Source organism: Musca autumnalis, unplaced genomic scaffold (assembly GCF_047663935.1).
Source record: "Musca autumnalis isolate F117 unplaced genomic scaffold, ASM4766393v1 scaffold_1, whole genome shotgun sequence".
Classification (NCBI taxonomy): Eukaryota; Metazoa; Arthropoda; class Insecta; order Diptera; family Muscidae; genus Musca; species Musca autumnalis.
In genome coordinates, this window is record NW_027411644.1 from 113,516,400 (window position 1) to 113,533,599 (window position 17,200).

General features: G+C 34.3%; 1 protein-coding gene and 2 non-coding genes across 6 annotated transcripts in view; 2 read left to right on the plus strand and 1 right to left on the minus strand.

Moving 5' to 3' along the window:
• Sulf1 (Extracellular sulfatase Sulf1) overlaps positions 1–17,200 on the minus strand; it is a 426,412-nt gene that overhangs the window by 133,564 nt on the left and 275,648 nt on the right. The window lies entirely within an intron of this gene.
• On the plus strand, positions 653–725 carry TRNAF-GAA (transfer RNA phenylalanine (anticodon GAA)). The gene has a single exon. It is a non-coding gene; the product is annotated as a tRNA-Phe (tRNA).
• Positions 1,042–1,114, plus strand: TRNAV-AAC (transfer RNA valine (anticodon AAC)). Its single transcript has one exon. It is a non-coding gene; the product is annotated as a tRNA-Val (tRNA).

The window sequence follows — 17,200 nt, forward strand, 5'->3', positions numbered from 1 at the left end:
TTCTCAAAAAATGCTAACAATTCACGTTTCATGATGTGACAACAAGAAAAAATATCCTAAAAATCAACGTTTTGTGTGGCGCGATAATCCTATAAACAGTATTCTAAAAACTCCTATTGCATGGCGTGATTGTCTTTTAAATTACGAGTATATCGAAAAAATCATGTTTCAGTGTGTAATAGTCCTTAAAAAATATCAATAAAAATACACCTTTCACGGCGAGATAGTACTTCAAAAATAACTTAAAAATCCACATTTTATGGAGTGATAGTCTCTCAGAAATATCTTAACAAAATTTCACAAATCATGGCGATGTAGTCCTTCAAAAAATATCATAAGAAAATAGCAATTCATGGCTTTAAAGTTCTTCAAAAATATTCTAAAAAAATCCACGTTGATAGCTCCTCAAAAATTCCAAAAATTCTACGTTTTGTCCTTTAACAAAACATTGTTCAAATAATTCACATGTCATTTTAGAGTCTATGTACCCCTTAATTAAACAATATTTCTGATAGCCGAATACGAGTTCCTTTATATTGTTCTCTATTGTCTACATTAAAATGTACATTTGTTCCCCAAACTTGTTATCCTTTAGATAAAGTTTAACAAAGCTACAACGTCATATTGCTAAATAACTACTCCACCGTCATCAGCCGAAATAGCTCAGTTGGGAGAGCGTTAGACTGAAGATCTAAAGGTCCCCGGTTCAATCCCGGGTTTCGGCATAACCATCCTAATCGAAACTTTTGATCACATTTTTTGTTTTTCGTTGTTATTTTCTTTATGTTTTCTTTTTTTTAAATTTTAAATGGCTTTGCTGTATTCGCTTGTCTTTAATATGAAACTTTAAGTTGGTTGTTAATGGCACAACCTGTACGTTGTATGTATGGTGGTGTGTATACTGCTGTCGTCTGTGGGGTGTCGTCTATACCAGTTGTGTGCTATATTTAGCTTTCTGCTTGCTGCAATGATAAAGCTTTTGTACAATATGGGTAAGCTTTTGCGTTTACTGTTAGTTGCTTTGCTTGGGTATGGACATGTGTTTCCGTGGTGTAGTGGTTATCACATCCGCCTAACACGCGGAAGGCCCCCGGTTCGATCCCGGGCGGAAACAGTTAATTTTTGTTTTTTTTTTAATTTTATATATTTTTAGTAACTATTTTTTAAGGCTTCTTCCTACTGGGTCATTTTATTGTCAAAGAAAAATATTCTACGTTCACGGTGCTCTTGAATTACATTTAAATGGAAAGTGCTTATACCTGGGAATTCTTTGCGGATTCTGAAACTACAATGTTCATAGATGAAAAAAAAATAAAAAAAAACAAAAAAATCGCCGGAGCGCTTGTTAAATAAATCGCGATTCAAGTTTACATTTTTAAGGGTTGTTTAGGTTTTCACGATATTGCTTAGAAACCGCAAGTCCTATCAAAATGAAAAAATGTTGTAGCTATGGAAATTCTCTACAAGATTCACCTTTACGGTATTTTTGTAGGTTTTACCATTTTTGAGATATTGAAGTTCAAATTGGGACAATGCACTGACTGTATCGCCCCCTTATAAAACAATACCATGAAGGGTGCGCCTTAACTAACTTTTAATGAAAACCGCTTACACAGGGGAAGTTTTTGTAAATTCTAAAACAGCAATGTTCATAGATGAGAAAAACAAGAAAAAATCGCTGTAGGGATTTATAAATAAATCGAGGTCAAAATTCACATTTTTAGGTGTTTTTTTAGGTTTTCACGATTTTGCTTGGAAACCGCAAGTCCAATCGAAATGGAGCTAAAGAAAATGTTGTAGCTGTGAAAATTCTCTACAGGATTGACGTTTATGATTTGTTCTCAGGCTGTACCATTTATGAGATGAAGAAGCTCAGTTTACATTTTTAGGTTTTTTTTGTTAGGTTTTCGCGATTTTGCTTGAATACGGCAAGTCTTATCTGCATGGGACCTGATCTTATAGCTGTGAAAATTCTCTACAAGACTGGCTTATGTAATTTTTCCTAGGTTGTACCATTTTTTTAGATATATAAGTTTAAGTTGAGAAATTGTTTTATAAGGAGACAGAATTGAATTGAATTTGAATTGTCCCAATTTCAACTTCTATATCTCAAAAGTTGTAAAACCTACGAAAATATCTTGAAGGTCAATCTTGTAGAGAATTTTGATAGCTACAACATTTTCTTTATTCCCAATTTCCAAGCAAAATTGCAAAAACCTAAACAAACCCTAAAAATGTCAACATGAATCGCGATTTATTTAAAAAGCGCTCCGGCGTTTTTTTGTTTCAGAATCCGCGAAAACTTCCCAGGTGTAAGCACCTACCATTTAAATTTGATTCAAGAGCACCGTGCGTTTCGTTGGGATTTTTTCAGACTTCTTCAAGGATAAGTTTTTGTATGTAAAAATCACAACAATCTTAAATATGACACATACCGCCAAATTTGATAAGATTACTTATCCGAATTATAGCAAGCTTAGAAATATTTTATGTTCAAGATCTTTAAATTTAGTAACTGGGACTACAAATACATACTAAATTTAGATATCTTAACCTGTAATTATAAAGTTTTCAAAAATCGGACGCGATCGCGCTATTCTACATTAAAAAACTCCATAAATGATAGAGGTGACCAATACCATTGTATACCAATACGTCTAAAATTTTTGAGATTTCCGCGTTTTGTTAATACCCGTTGTGAGAGGAGGTCCCCCACCTTACGATATATTCTTAGACCTAACGAATCTACACACAACAATTTATTAAATTCGTTCCCGCCGTTTCAGAGGAGTTATATTTCGAACATCATGGCAGACCTGATGAATTATTTATATACATATAGATATATTTATCTGAACCGATCAAAACCAAAATTTCCGGACTCGACTATAATAATATAAAGTCGGATAACATCGATGAAAGATATATATGAAAGCTGTATCTACATATATCTGAACCGATTTTTACTAGGGATACGTAAAATCGATTTCGGTTAATCGATTAATCGATTATTAGCAGCAAAATTTCTAAAAGTCGTAGTCGACTATTGACTGTGCGAAAACCGGATAATCGATTTTTCTTAATCGACTTTCGAAAGACGGAGTCTATTATTATTCGTAGTCGACTATTAATCGCGGACGACTATTAGTCGTAGTTGACTATTGGGTGTGCTAAAACCCCGCAATGGACGGTACTTTTGTATACATATATACATTATGGATCGCATCAACGAATATGGTCGATTATAATCGGTTTTCGGCGGTTAACGAATAATCGAAAGTCGACTTTCAGTATACCCTCAAATAATCGACTAACCGAAAATCGAGTTTTACATTTTTCGCGAAAACCGTATAATTGAAAAACCGATTATTGCATTCCACTGCGTATCCCTAATTCTTACCAAATTTTGCAGATGTGCTTTTATGTTTGTTTGAAAGGTATAGCTGCTTCCAGTGCTTGATTGCTTCAAAAACCTACCATAGTTCACTATATATGTATATCAGTTCACTATATATGTATATCAGACCTAGTTCACTATATATGTATATCAGTGGGCACCGCTCGTTTGTAAGAACGAACTGCGAATGAGTAATATTATCTCTTTGTTTTTATGAAATAACTCATATGCAAACGGACTATGGTATTGAACTAGTTCACTAGATTTAACAACTCTATTCACTAGGTACGATCTAATTTAGATCTAGATTCCAAAACATCCATGGTGGTCTATTGAAGAACACTTTCTACGAAATCCCTACGTATACCAATTAATAAGAAAACGATAATATTCTTTACAAAAAACCGTAGTAAACAACTTATTTCAGATAAAAAAGTAGTTAATAAGACATTTGCCCCAAATATATTTATCGTCCATGGTAAATTAGGTATTTTATTTCATAAATATTTATAATCGTTTGAAACAAAGATTCGAAACCATTCACAGGTCATTTACAAAACGTTCGTTCCCTTTATCTTAAAACATTGTGTTCAACATTTCACTCCATTTACATCAGTGTTCGAAAATAAACACTATGATATCGTACCGTACCGTTCTGTACCGTACCAAGATGGATAGGTACACTACGATAGTGTACCGCTCCGGAACACAAACACTAAAAAATATTTTAGTGATACTGTACCGGAACACAACGATAATCGTAGTGTACCGCATGCCGGAGCACTAAAAATCGTAGTGCTCCGACTGCGGAGGACTAAAAATCGTAGTGTTCCGACTGCGGAGCACTAAAAATTTTAGTGTTCCGACTGCCGGAGCACTAAAAATCGTAGTGCTCCGACTGCGGAGCACTAAAAATTTTGGTGCTCCGACTGCGGAGGACTAAAAATTTTAGTGTTCCGACTGCCGGATCACTAAAAATCATGTTGGAACACTAAAAAATAATAAAGGTATTATGTTTTCTTATGAAAATTAGATATTTGGTTAAATTTGATCAAATAAAAATTAAGATAAACTGTTACATCCATGTGTGTTTAAATTGCGAAATTTGGTAAAAATTGTGAAAAAACAATATTTAGTTTTTGTGGAATGAAGCACAAAGATCGTCGTGCCGGAGCACTAAAAATCGTTTTGTACCACGATTTGAAAGTATAAGGTAATGAACCATACATTAATTTATTATGATTTCTGAGGAAATTAAATATTATATACATATATTTTTTTAATAAATAAAAATTAAAAGAAGATGTGAAAAACATCTGATTTGGTTTTTGGACAATGGAGCACTAAAAATCGTAGTGTTCCGACTGTCGGAGCACTAAAAATTTTAGTGTTCCGACTGCCGGATCACTAAAAATCGTAGTGCACCACGTGTTGGAACACTAAAAAATAACAAAGGAATTATGTTTTCTTAGGAAAATGAAATATTTGGTTAAATTTGATTAATAAAAATTAAGATAAAATGTTACATCCATATGTTTGATTTGGTTTTTGGACAATGGAGCACTAAAAATCGTAGTGTTCGACTGCAGAACATTAAACATGGTAGTGTTCCGAGTGTCGGAACACTAAAAATCGTAGTGTACCGAAACGCTAAAAAGTAGTAGTAGTAGCCGAAACGCTAAAAAGTAACGTTAAGGTAATCGTTTGTTTATTATGATTTATGAGGGAAATTAAATATTTTATGTTTTTAGGATAAATAAATACATATTAATAAATAAAAATTAGATTAGATTTTTTGACAATGGAGCACTAAATCGTAGTATTCGACTGTGGAGCACTAAAAGTCGTAGTGTTCCGACTGCTGGATCACTAAAAATTGTAGTGTTCCGACTGCCGGATATCTAAAAATCGAAACAATGGAACAATATAAATCGTGGTGTTCGGTTGTGGAGCACTAAAAATCGTAGAGTTCCTACTGCCGGATCACTAAAAATCGTAGTGTGCCGACTGCCGGATAACTAAAATCGTAGTGTACCACGTGCAATACAATAAGATAATGTACCACACATGAGTTTATTATGATTCGTGAGGAAAATTTAATATTTTATGTTTTTTTTTTTAATAAATACAAATTAAGAAATAAAAATTAGTAGGAAATGTGAAAAACATCTGACTGATTTTTGGACAATGGAACAGTAAAAATTTTACTATTCGATGTTTAGGTAATCATCTATTTATTATGATTTATGAGGAAAATTAAATATTTGATGGTAAAAATTAATAAATACAAATTAAGATGAGCATGTTATATCCATGTACTTAAAATTAATTACAAAATTTGAGAACGTTAGTAGAAAATATGACAAGATGTATGCGGTACAAATTTTTATAAAACACTATTACATTTTTTGTTACATATAATCTAAAATATTACACGTTACTGTGGTTGCACATTTAGACGCTCAGTATATACGTATCAGAATAACAATACTTAGTGTCATAAAGATGTACATTAGGGTTATGACTTTTTGACATGTTTCCTCAAAAATGATTTTCTGTAGCAGGGATGAATGAACTTTTGCCTATTAATTCCATTGAATTGTTTTATTGTTTATTCCATTGAAATATAAAAAAAGTTCACGCACAAATCGATTTAAAAAAAATAATTTTTTGAAAAAATATATGAAATAAAAAAAAATTATTTTTTGTTGCACTAATGAATAATTATAAGCCTACTTATAACTATAATAACGTTTATTTCATTCAAAAATTAAAAAAGTCGCAAAAAAGTCACTTTGAAAAAATTTTAAATTTTTTGTTTTTTGTTAAAAATTATATTTTTGAATAAAAGCGTTTACGACATTTTTACGATTCTCAGAATTGAAGAAAAATAGTGAGAAATAAATTTTATGTAATTTTAATTATCTCATGTGGCTCTAAAGTTTATTTTCAATTACACGCAGAGAAAAAAATATGTTTGATCCAACAATATTCCAAGAGCAAAATATGTATTGTTAACATATTGTTGGATTCCTCATGTAGTATTGTAAATCCAAAAATAGTTTGTGTCAACTGAACAATATTTCTCTCTTTTCTTCGAAAATTTGTTTCTCTTCTCTCGCTATTCGATGCCGTGTTGAAAAAAAAATTTTGGTGATTTGTGGTGTGTTTGTATGACATGCTGCCTTTACTTTTGTTTTTGTGTGTATGTACTTGTGAGACTCTTGTTTTTATTTGTTTCTGTTTTGTTTCATTCTTCTTTCCTTTTCATGTTTGTTATGGTGTTTAATTATTCCTTATGTTGTGGTGGGTTCTTGTGGCTTTTTGTTTGTCTTTGTTGTCAGCCAATGCAGCAAACCATGTATTGTGTTCATCAATGATTGCAATATTATACGCGACATTTATATTCAAGTTATGCGAAAAGTGTATATGAGAAGTATATGCACTCAAATCAAAAATTTCTGGGCTGGTTTTCTGGGCTGACAATACTTTTTGTAAACAAAATTAGATTATGATAGTTCCTACAATCGGTATTGTTAACGATTTTAACAATATTGCGGAAATTCGAAAGTTGTTTTTGTTTTCTATGTTTGGAACAAAAGATGGTATTTTTGGATTTGGATTACAATGTTTGCACAAAACAAATACATTTTTGGAACCAAAACATATATTTTTGTTCCAACAAAAGCGAAAAATATTTTTTCTCTGCGTGTATATATCTGTTTTCTATGACTTAAAAAAATTGTCCATAATTTTGATAAATTCAAATTTTAAAATCATTTTGTGCGTGAGGTTTTTTTACCGAATCACCTTATAATTCAGATTTTACGTAATTTTATGGCAAAACTCATCACGCTATGATACAGGGATATGAGGTTGTAAAAAAGTCATAACCCTAATGTACATATTCGTATAAAAATTTTCTCTTCATGAATTACTTAATTTTTTAATGTGAACAAAAGAAATAAGGAACGGAAAATATTGATAACAACACAATGTTTGCGGAAATTGTACCTGTAACTTTTTGTATCAAAAACAAAATCCCTCAGTGAATGCAGTTGAAGAAAGTATGTGGATTTTCGCAAGTAGACTTGTACGTTTGAAGACACTTATTATTATGGGGAAATTGTACCTGTTGATATTTGTACAACAAACAATATCACTCAATGAGAATGTGCAGATTTTCCGCAAGTATGATTGTAACTACATTTAAAGTCGACTTCATGATTTCGGGATATATAAAACCACACACTTATTATTTTGGGGAAATTGTACCTGTTGCCATTTGTACAAGAAACAATATTCATCAATTAATGATGATGATTTATTTTTCTAATTTTCTACTAAAGCTCTCAACGTTTTAACTAATTTAAAACACGTGCATTTTATTTATTAATTTTTATTTTTAATTTTTACTCGTCCCACAACCCATAAAATATTTAATTTTCCTCAGAAATTATAATTAAGAGCGTTTCGATTTTTAGAGATCCGGCAGTCGGAACACAACAATTTTTAGTGCTCCGCAGCCGAACACTACGATTTTTAGTGCTCCATTGTTTCGATTTTTAGAGATCCGGCAGTCGGAACACTACGATTTTTAGTGATCCCGCAGTCGGAACACTACGATTTTTAGTGCTCCGCAGCCGAACACTACGTTTTTATTGCTCCATTGTTTCGATTTTTGGTGATCCGGCAGTCGGAACACTACGATTTTTAGTGCTCCGCAGCCGAACACTACGATTTTTATCGTTCCATTGTTTCGATTTTTAGAGATCCGGCAGTCGGAACACTAAAATTTTTAGTGATCCGGCAGTCGGAACACTACGATTTTTAGTGCTCCGCAACTGAACACTACGATTTTTATTGATCCATTGTCCAAAAATCAAATCATGCGTTTTTCACGCGTTCTATTAAATTTCATTTTTTTAATTTGTATTTATTAAAAAAAATTATAAAATATTTAATTTTCCTCACAAATCATAATAAACTCATGTATCCCCAGTCAGAACACTACAATTTGTAGTGCGCCATTGTACAACAACCGAAACAATGTTTTTCATATTTTCTACTTAAGTTCCCAAAGTTATTAATTAATATGTATCCATACAAGGATTTAAGAGGTGTATCTGAGTTTTTATGTCTTAATTTGTACTTACACGCAGAGAAAAAAATATGTTTGATCCAACAATATTCCAAGAGCAAAATATGTATTGTTAACATATTGTTGGATTCCTCATGTAGTATTGTAAATCCAAAAATAGTTTGTGTCAACTGAACAATATTTCTCTCTTTTCTTCGAAAATTTGTTTCTCTTCTCTCGCTATTCGATGCCGTGTTGGAAAAACAATTTTGGTGAGTTGTGGTGTGTTTGTATGACATGCTGCCTTTACCTTTGTTTTTGTGTGTATGTACTTGTGAGACTCTTGTTTTTATTTGTTTCTGTTTTGTTTCATTCTTCTTTCCTTTTCATGTTTGTTATGGTGTTTAATTATTCCTTATGTTGTGGTGGGTTCTTGTGGCTTTTTGTTTGTCTTTGTTGTCAGCCAATGCAGCAAACCATGTATTGTGTTCATCAATGATTGCAATATTATACGCGACATTTATATCCAAGTTATGCGAAAAGTGTATATGAGAAGTATATGCACTCAAATCAAAAATTTCTGGGCTGGTTTTCTGTATTGACAATATTTTTTGTAAACAAAATTAGATTATGATAGTTCCTACAATCGGTATTGTTAACGATTTTAACAATATTGCGGAAATTCGAAAGTTGTTTTTGTTTTCTATGTTTGGAACAAAAGATGGTATTTTTGGATTTGGATTACAATGTTTGAACAAAACAAATACATTTTTGGAACCAAAACATATATTTTTGTTCCAACAAAAGCGAAAAATATTTTTTCTCTGCGTGTATCTCAAAAATTATAAATATTTAATTTTCCTCGCATAATAAACTCGTGTGTGGTACATTATCATTACGTTATTTTTTAGTGTTCCGACATGTGGTACACAACGATTTTTTAGTGCTCCGACTGCGGAACACTACGATTTTTAGTGTTCCGACTGCGGAGCACTACGATTTTTAGTGTTCCGACTGCGGTACCCAACGTTTTTAGTGTTCCGACTGCGGTACCCAACGTTTTTAGTGTACCAAAATGTGGTACACTACGTTTATCGTTGTGCTCCGGAATAGTATCACTAAAATATTTTTTTAGTGTTTGTGATCCGGAACACTAACGCTAAAAATATTTTAGTGATACTGTACTCGGAGCGGTACACTATGTTAGTGTACCGTTTATTTTCGAACTCTGATTTACATTGAATGTCGGCTTTGTTTGAGACACAAATACAGCCGGTTATGACAGTTGATATTCGACATAATATGCATTCGATCATTGTTGTTGTTAGTTTTGTCATACCAAAAACAACAAACCGAAAGTCCAGCAGCTACTATAATTAATGGGCTTTTTTATAAAACAAAAGCACCCGGAAAATTGCCCATAAATTAACAACTCGATGTAGTAAATGACAGCGGAATGTGTAGATCTGGTGAAAATTAAGATAAACTTAATTAACACACTAGCATAATAGATTATTAAATTACATGTGCCAAGAAATAACAAATACATACAGATGTGTGTATATATGTGAAAATGTTTATGTACATTTACGGTGACACGAAGTGGAACGCGTCACATGTCAAATGCAGTCGCTGGGGATATGGTATAATGAATTGCTTGCGAATGATTGAAGATGTGTTTGTTTCGTTTTCTGGCGAAACATAAAAAAATGTTTAATTATATAAAATAACTAGCAAAGTGCCCGCTACTTCGTATGCGGAAAGGATATAAAAAAACAAATAAACAGTATAAAATATGAAAATGGCGAACACTGAAAATTTTATTGCACTAATACCAATTTTAATCAATATTTATTTTTGTTTTAGTACTGTTCGAATCCTCTTTAGTTCGTTTTGCAAAAAGATCAGCAGTATCTCACCCTTACATATTAACAGCGGGACGAACTTTGAACACCAATACTCACCTTAAATCCAAAGAATACAGATTCCAGCACTGTCTCTACACCCAACAACAAATTTAATGCCATTAAGTACTCTTCGTACCCATAAGTACAATTTACCAAAACTACCTCAAACTTTCACTTCAACAGTAACCTTAATTCAAAAAACAGGATTTCAGTGCAATCCGTGCACTCAAATCCAAATTGTACCATTTGGTATATTTCGTGCCCATAAGTACGAATTTCAAAAACTACCTCCACGTCTCAATCCTACACTCCCACCGTAGTCATACCAAATTCCAGGATTTTCAGCTCTATCCGCTCCCTCAAATACCCACTGTACCAAATTTAGTACCATTTAGTACTTTTCGCACCCATAAGTACGAATTTGCAAAACTACCTTAATCCTATACTCCAACAGTAATCTCAATTCCAAATTTAAGGATTTCAGGTCTATTCGTTCACTCAAATCCAAATTGTAAAAAATTTAATACCATTTAGTACTTTTCTTAACCATAAGTACGAATTTCCAAAACTGCCTCAATCCTACTCTTCAACAATAATCTCAATTCCAAATTTCAGGATTCCAGATTCCAAATCCCAGTTGTCCGAAATTTAGTACTTTTCTTAACCATAAGTAAGCATTTTCAAAACTACCACAATCCTACAATCCAACAAAAATCTCAATTCCACATTTCAGGTTTCCAGTTTTATCCATTCACCCAAATCTTTATTGAACAAAATTTAGTACCATTTAGTACTTTTTGTACTCTAAGTACGAATTTCCAAAACTCCTTAGTTCTACACTCCAACAGTGATGTCAATTCCGAATTTCAGGATTCCAGCTCTATCCGTTCACCCAAATCCAATATGTACTATATATAGTACCATTTAGCACTGTTCGTACACACAAGTACGAATTTCCAAGACTACCTCAATCCTATACTTCAACAGTAATCTCAATTACGAATTCAGGATTCGTTCACTCAAATCCCCATCGAACCAAATTTTGTACCGTTTATTACTTTGGTCACTTCATCAGTGACCCTCAGTCCAAATTTGAGGAATCAAGCTCTATCCGTCCACCCAAATACAAATTGTACTAAATTTACTACCACTTAGTACTGTTCGTACACATAAGTACGAATTTCCAAAACTTCCTCAATCCTACACTCCACCAGTAGTCTCAACTCCAAATTTCGAGATTCCAACTCTATCCGTTCACCCAAATCGTAATTGTACCAAATTTAGTACCATTTTGTACTTTTCGTACCCATAAGTACGAATTTTCAAAACTATTTCCATTCCATTCTCTAACATCAGCCTTAATTCAAATTTCAGGATTCCAGCTCTATCTGTTCGCCTAAATCGTAATTGTTCCAAATTTAGTATCATTTAGTACTTTTCGTACCCATAAGTAGGAATATTCAAAACTACTTTCGTTCTACTCTCCAAGAATAGCCTTAGTTCAAAATTTCAGGATTCCAGTTTCATCCGTTCGCCCAAATCGTAATTGTACCCAATTTAGTATCATTTAGTACCCATAAATACGAATTTTCGCTTCCGTTCTACTCTCTAACAGCAGCCTTAATTCAAATTTCAGGATTCCAGCTCTATCCGTTCGCTCAAATCGTAATTGTACGAAATTTAGTACCAATTAGTACGTTTCGTACCCATAGGTACGAATTTTCAAAACTACTTTCATGCTACTCTCCAACAGTAGCCTTAGTTCAAAATTTCAGGATTCCAGCTCTATCTGTTCGCCCAAATCGTAATTGTATCAAATTTAGTACCATTTAGTAATTTTCGTACCCATAAGTACGAATTTTCAAAACTACTTTCGTTCTACTCTCCAACAGCAGCCTATGTTCAAAATTTCAGGATTCCAGCTCCATCCGTTCGCCCAAATCGTAATTGTACCAAATTTAGAACAATTTAATACTTTTCGTACCCATAAGTACGAATTTTCAAAACTACTTCCATTCCACCCTCAATTTAGTACCATTTAGTACGTTTCAATTTTCAAAACTACTTCCATTTTACCCTCCAACTGCAGCCTTAATCCAAAATTTTAGGATTCCAGCTCTATCCGCTCAGCCTAAATCCAAATTGTACAAAATTTAGTACATGTCGTACGCATAAGTACGAATTTTCAAAACTGCTTCCATTCTACTCTCTAACAGCAGCCTTAATTCAAATTTCAGGATTCCAGCTCTATCCGTTCGCCCAAATCATAATTGTACCAAATTTAGTACCATTTAGTACTTTTCGTACCCATATGTACGAATTTTCAAAACTACTTCCATTCTACTCTCTAACATCAGGATTCCAACTCTATCCGTTCGCCAGAATCATAATTGCACCAATTTAAGTATCATTTAGTACTTTTCGTACCCATACGTACGAGTTTTCAAAACTACTTCCATGCTACCCTCCAACTGTAGCCTTAATTCACAAATTTCAGAATTCCAGCTCTATCCGTTCAACCTATATCCAAATTGTACCAAATTTAGTACCATTTAGTACTTTTCCTACCCATAAGTACGAATTTTCAAAACTACGTCCATTATACTCTCCAACAGTAGCCTTAATTCAAAATTTCAGGATTCCGGCTCCATCCGTTCGCCCAAATCGTAATTGTACCAAATTTAGTACAATTTAGTACTTTTCGTATCCATAAGTACGAATTTTCAAAACTACTTCCATGCTACCCTCCAACTTTAGCCTTAATTCAAAAATTTCAGGATTCCAGCTCTATCCGTTCAACCTATATCCAAATTGTACCAAATTTAGTACCATTTAGTACTTTTCGTACCCATAAGTACGAATTTTCAAAACCACTTCCATATTACTCTCCAACAGTAGCCTTCGTTCAAAATTTCAGGATTCCAACTCTATCCGTTCGCCCAAATCATAAGTGTACCAAATTTAGTACCATTTAGTACTTTTCGTACCCATAAGTACGAATTTTCAAAACTACTTCCATATTACTCTCCAACAGTAGCCTTCGTTCAAAATTTCAGGATTCCAACTCTATCCGTTCGCCCAAATCATAAGTGTACCAAATTTAGTACCATTTAGTACTTTTCGTATCCATAAGTACGAATTTTTAAAACTACTTCCATATTACTCTCCAACAGTAGCCTTCGTTCAAAATTTCAGGATTCCAACTCTATCCGTTCGCACAAATCATAAGTGTACCAAATTTAGTACCATTTAGTACTCTCGTACACACTTGTACACTTTTCCTTAACCACCGCCTTATGTCAACCGTACTTTTTAACCTTGATTCTCACACCAAATTTCAACCGTTAACCTTTATCCGTTCACAAAATACGAATTGGTACCAAATTTAGTACACTTTAGTACTTTTCGTACACTTATAGTTCGAATTTCTAAAAACCCTTTAGCACATCTTTCCTACACTCCATCAGTGACTTTCGTTCCAAATTTCAAAGTTCTAGCTCTACCGGTTCGCCAAATACAAACGGTACCATATTTAGTACCTTTTGGTACTTTTCGTACCGTTCTAGTACGAATTTCCAAAAACCAAGCCTTATCTGTCACCTTCAATGAATATCTAGAATGATAATTCCAAGGGTACCATTATACGTATAATACACCTTTTGTGAGGGAGTGTCGTAAATATGACAATTAAAAAGCGTTAAGTTCGGCCGGACCGAATTTTTTATACCCTCCACCATGAAATATTCTGAAATTATGTTTATGAAATAATTAGTTTCATTTCTGTTATGAAATAATCAATGCCTATAATTTTAGGTTATTATTGGCAAGGGTTCAGAGAACTTACCAATCACCGCCTTATTCTCTCAGATTCTCGGGTAGCTGATATCATCACAGCAGCATCCGCTCGCTACGTACCTACTGGTCGAATACCCGAAATAAGACCAAATTTCGCAGCAGAGGCGAATGAGCATGATGAGCTTCGTCGTACCAACGCTGAAGACTCAAGAGTTAGAAAGCTTACTCTTGAAGTCAAATGGCTTGTAGGCAGGCGAGCATAAGCGGAAAAAGTGGCTAGGACACCTGAAGCAATGCAACATTGGTACAGGATTAAGTAAATTATGGGCAATGGTTAAATCACTCTGGAATCCGGGAATGAAGGATGACAGAACGGCTGTTACTTTCAACGGAGTGACAGTAACTGACCCAAAGAGCTGAGAGGCACTTCTCCTCCACACGATGGGAAGCCGTTATCCAGTTGCCCAATATCAACATGAATTTCGGAAAATGCATAGTACGACAACATCATTAGAGGCCATAACCACACATATAAGTAAAGGACTAATCCAGAACAGGCCGTGCGAGTGAACAGTTATGACGGCTCTTGGCCTATCGAAGCCGTGTTCCAGACGTTGGGTAATCAGTAGACAGAGGAAATTTATGCAACCGCTATTTTTGGTCCGATTCATGTCAATTTTTGGGACTGGGCATATTTTTGGCTTCTGATTAAACTGCAATCGAAACGTATGACATGTGCAAAATGCATACATTTATGGATTTTACATATTTTCTTATGCAACAAATATTTCAATAATAGGTACAAAAAGTTTGTATGTAAAATTTTTCTGTTTAAAATTCTTTTCAGACAAGGCATTAAAATAGAGAAATGTATGTATAACAACAGCTTCAACCTTCAAAATACCGAAAATCGGAAGGTATCGTTCTATGGGAGCTAAAGGGTGTTTTTTTAAGCCCGATAGAACTTGAAATTGTAAAAAATAACACAAAAAATTAAATTGTAATCAAAATTTTTTTTTTATTCGAAAGATCAATACGTGACATTAACATTTGAAAATGATTTCGGGCATATGGGCACCGCGGCTGTTCTTGACGAAGTGCATTCTGGACGTCCAATTTTTGGCCACTTTTTCGAGCATTGCTGGCCGTATGTCACGAATAACACGAACAATGCTGGCCTCCAAGGCATCAATTGTTGCTGGTTTATCAGCATAAACCAGTGACTTCACGTAGCCCCACAGGAAATAATCGAGAGGTGTCAAATCGCACGACCTTGGAGGCCAGGTCCACTTCTCGAAATCAACTTATCGCCAAATTTTGATTTCAATAAGTCGATGGTTGCGTTCGCCGTATGGCACGTAGCGCCATCCTGTTGAAACCACATCTCCTCCGGATCAATGTCATCCATATTTTCAAACAAAAAATCATTGATCATGGTGCGGTAACCATCTCCATTGACCGTAACGCGAGCTTCGGCATTTTTGAAGAAATAAGGTCCGATGATGCCTAGCTTAAAAAAACACCCTTTATATAAAGGCCTGAACCTAAGCCGACAAATTTTAGGTGGAAAATTTTATTCCCCAAGGAAGACTTAATACCAAATTTCAGGCATTTCGGAGAGATATTGAGGCTACAACCTTCAAAATACCAGAAATCCAGAGGTATGGGGGCTATATGAAGAGCTATATGAACCTATACCGAGAAATGTCAGGTGGAAAGTTTTATACCCCCAACGAAGATTAAATAGCAAATTTCAGTCATATCGGTGAGATATTGAGGCTACTACTTTCCAAATACAGAAAATCGGGAGGTACCGTTATATGTGGGCTATATGAAGACATGGACCTATACTGACAAATTTCAGGTAGAAAGCTTTATACTCCCAACGAAGACTTTATACAAAATGTCTTCCATTTAAGTGTGATGTTGAGGCCACAACCTTCAAATTATTGGAAATCGGGAGGTACCGTTCTGTGGGGGCTATATGAAGATGTGGACCCATCCGGATAAATTTCAGGTGTAAAGTTTCATACCCCTAACGAAGACATAATACCACATTTCAACCATTTCGGTGAGATTTTTAGACAACAAATCCTTATATATATTTGTGCATATGCTCATTTTATGCAAATATAAAAATATGTATATGTGCGGACGTCAGTCGCTTGTGGAATTTAGAAACAAGCAGTCCGAAACAAATAGAGTGAAGCAGGGAGTTCCCCAAGGAGGGGTGATATCTACGGAACTGTTTAACCTCTACCTTTCTGAAATTCCACACCCTCCGTACGGCACTGAGTTCGTAATGTATGCGGATTATTGTATGATTTTTGCGTCGGGTCTTGTCGTCGATGACAACTGTGATAGGTTAAATGTCTATACATAGCTCACCTAGTGCAGTTTTTCCATCTGAGGAATATATAAATGTCCGACGCTAAATCCACTAGCACTTGGAAGGTGCAATGCAAATGTCGTCGATGACAACTGTGATAGGTTAAATGTCTACATAGCTCACCTAGTGCAGTTCTTCCATCTGAGGAATATATAAATACCCGACGCTAAATCCAATACCACTTGGACGGCTGAAATGAGGCTTCCACTGAAAATGTTGGTTGATGATGTTCTGATTCCGGCCATTAACTACCCAAAAATATTGGTTGTAACGTTTGATAGCATGTTAAAGTCGTCCGCGTAACCCACAGCTATTGGCGATAAGAACAAAAGTAGGAACAAGGTACTTATGTCGCTGACCGGCAGCAGTTACCTTGATGGTTACCTTATTGACCACTTTTATAGCTAAAGGCCAGTCCGTGGTAAGCTATAAGACGCACAGTGTTGTCGCAGTGGACAAAAATCGAAAAAATGTGATGTTATTTGTTACAGTTAACACATCAGATACATCGAATCTGAAAAAAAATTGTCGATATGTGCATCCATAATGTTTGCCAGGTGATCTAAAGTTATAATCATATGAAAATAAGACGAACTTAAAAATAATAATTTCGGAAAATTTTGTTGATAATA